This window comes from Mustelus asterias, unplaced genomic scaffold (assembly GCF_964213995.1).
Source record: "Mustelus asterias unplaced genomic scaffold, sMusAst1.hap1.1 HAP1_SCAFFOLD_243, whole genome shotgun sequence".
Taxonomy (NCBI): domain Eukaryota; kingdom Metazoa; phylum Chordata; class Chondrichthyes; order Carcharhiniformes; family Triakidae; genus Mustelus; species Mustelus asterias.
The window spans coordinates 507,419-510,598 of record NW_027590214.1 but is presented as its reverse complement, the minus strand read 5'-3'; the positions used below and the strand labels follow the sequence as shown (position 1 = coordinate 510,598).

Sequence of the window (3,180 nt, the reverse complement as noted above, 5' to 3'; positions counted from 1 at the left end):
CACCTCACCCCTCACACCCATCAGCATTCCACAAGGAAGGTTCTCTCTGGGGCACCCTGGTCCACACCTCCATCCCACCCAACATCCCATCCCCTACCCACAGCATCTTCTCGTGCAATGGTAGAAGGTGCAACACCTGCCCCCTTTACCTCCTCCCTGCTCACCATCCCAGGTCCTAAACACCCCTTTCAGGTGAAGCAGCGATTCACATGCATCTCCTTCAGTCTAGTCTATTGCATTCGCTCCTCCCCATGAAGTCTACTCTCCTACATTGGAGAGACCAAACACAAACTGGGTGATCGCTTTGCTGAACACCTTCAGTCCGTCTGCAAGCAGGACCCAGAACTTCCAGTTCTTGCCACTTCAACACAGCACCCTGCTCTCCTGTCCACATGTCCGTCCTTGGCCTTTTGCAATGTTTGAATGAACCCCAACGCAAACTGGAGGAACAGCACCTCATCTTCCGATTGGACACTTTACAGCCTTCTGGAATAAACATTGAGTTCAACAACTTCAGAGCATGAACTCGCCCCGCCACCTTTATCCCCTTTCCATTTATTTTATTTCATACTGTTTGTTCTTTTCATCTCATTTACCCATTTTTATCATACTTCTTTCTCATTTCCATTTTTCCATTTCTTCATTCCTGCTCTCCACCCTTCCACCCTTCCACCCATAATTTAAATCTTTTCTGCTTTTCTTTGCCCTTAGCTCTGATGAAGGGTCATCCAGACTTGAATCGTTGGCTGGTTACTCAATATTTGTTTCGTTATTCGATATTAAATATTAATACATGTATGTAATACATACGTCTTCATTCTGAATTGAATATCTCGGGAATATGCAACATTGAATTGCAAACATGACTGACCAATAAAAGAAATTGAGTCACAGGGTAATACACATCCCATGGTGCTTATTTGAGACAGTCAGCTTTTAAACAAAATCAGATATCTTTAAAGGGAAGAGATTTAAGAATGATCTGTTAGTTGTACTTGATCCCTCATTATTTTGCGTGTGAAATATTCTGGTGCTTAAATCCCGTTCATCTATAGGAAAGTCCAGCAGATCTACACTGAGTCTCGATTTCTTCATCTGCCTGAGTGCTTTTTCCTATTTCTTTATTATGAAGAACAATTTTAAAAAGAGGCTTCTGGGCAATGTCTGCCATTTCCTCTAGTTCATTTACAGTTTCACTTGTGTCTGTCTTTATGAGCACACAATACTATTTGACATGTTTCAGATGGTGATTAACTATGTTAGTCTGCATTTATAAAACCATTAAGTTCTGTTGTGGTTTGAACAAGTTGCTGATATGCGCACGGTGTCCAAATACACACATTTATTTCCTCATTGCGTCTTAAACTACAGCATTTCTGATTTTGCTGAGAGCATTTGTGGCCGAGTTTAGAGCAAAGATAATATGGCTGCAACATCGAGATTCGGAATGTGTGCAGCAAAAACTGAAGCCATGCAAAACTACCCTCACAATAAATTAATGTTTCTGCCCGGTTTCGAACCGGGGACCTTTCGCGTGTTAGGCGAACGTGATAACCACTACACTACAGAAACAACTGACAGCAGAGCGCCACCAATTGGCCTGACCGCAATATTCACCTCCACTGTGTTGCTGCAGGTTCGAATGGTTACACTGAGAGCCCATGTCAATTAATACAAGACAAAAAACGTTTCTTTCAACTTGATTTCTCAACTCATCTTGAACTTCAACATTTAAAAGTGGTCGTCCAGCAAACATCTAAGGAGCAATGATTTCTGCTCAATCATTAATGCATCATTCTCATCTTCCTTCGAATAATTTTAACCAGCTCCACCCAGTGCTTGTTTGCTGTTCAATGTTTAATATTAATATATTTTTGTTAATTACATATCACCTCATTCTGAATTGAATATCTCTGAAATATACAACATTGAATTGCAAGCATGACTGACCAACAAAAGGAATCGAGTCACTGGGTAGTACACATCCCATGGTGCTTATTTGAGACAGTCAGCTTTTAAACAAAATCAGATATCTTTAAAGGGAAGAGATTTAAGAATGATCTGTTAGTTATACTTCATCCCTCTTTATTCTGTGAGTGAAACATTCTGGCGCCTAAATCTCGTTCATCTGCAGGAAGCCCAGCAGATCCGCACTGATTCTCGATTTCCTCATCTGTCTGAGTGGCTTTTCCTAATTCTTTACTCTGAACAACGATGTTAAAAAGATGGTTCTGTGCAATGTGCGCTATTTCCTCTAGTTCAGTTACAGTTTCACGTATGCCTGTCTTTATACTGTTAGGAGTCTAACAACACCAGGTTAAAGCCCAACAGGTTTATTTGGTAGCAAACGCCACTAGCTACCAAATAAACCTGTTGGACTTTAACCTGGTGTTGTCAGACTCCTTACTGTGTTTACCCCAGTCCAACGCCGGCATCTCCACATCATTTATACTTTTAGATATGTTTCAGATGGTGATTAACTTTGTTCGTCTGCATCAATAAAGCCATTAAATTCTGTTGTGGACTGAACGAGTTGCTGATATGAACACGGTGTCAAAAAGGGACCTCTATTTCCTTTCATTGCGTCATAAAAATACAAGATTTCAGATTTTGCTGAAAGATTTTGAGGCCGAGGTCAGAGCAAAGATAACATGGCTTTAATATCGAGTTTCGGACAATGTTCAACAACAAATTTAAATCATGTAAACTTCCCTCATCCTTAAAGAACAAACACTAATAACATTCCGGCATGGCTTTGAACTGGGGAGCTTTCGTGTGTGAGGTGAATGCAATCACCACTTGCAAGCACCCAATGGGACTCTCTTGAAATGTTGCAACACTCATTGGGAATGCTGTAGACATATTGATCCAAGAATGATTGAAAATGGTTGACAATGGCAGGCAACAATAAGAGGCCCTTTGACCCACAATGCCTATGCCAATTATTTGATTACGAGCTACCCAACTGATGTATCGGTGTGGGCTTGGTGGGCCGAAGGGCCTGTTCCTGTGCTGCACTGTTCTTTGTTCTCATTTCAGTTTCCTCCTCTCATTCCATGAAGCTGATTTTTCTCCGTTTCAAGTCATTGTCCAATCCCCATTTGAAGAAAGAGTTTCTGTGGAATCCGTGTCCATACAGTTTGCTTTAAGTAACAACGTTTCCTTGATCCAATGGCATGA

At 41.2% G+C, this 3,180-nt stretch overlaps 1 non-coding gene across 1 annotated transcript; it reads right to left on the bottom strand.

Moving 5' to 3' along the window:
- Positions 1 to 1,499: 1,499 nt before the first annotated feature.
- trnav-aac (transfer RNA valine (anticodon AAC)) lies at positions 1,500 to 1,572 on the bottom strand. The gene has a single exon. It is a non-coding gene; the product is annotated as a tRNA-Val (tRNA).
- Positions 1,573 to 3,180: the final 1,608 nt, after the last annotated feature.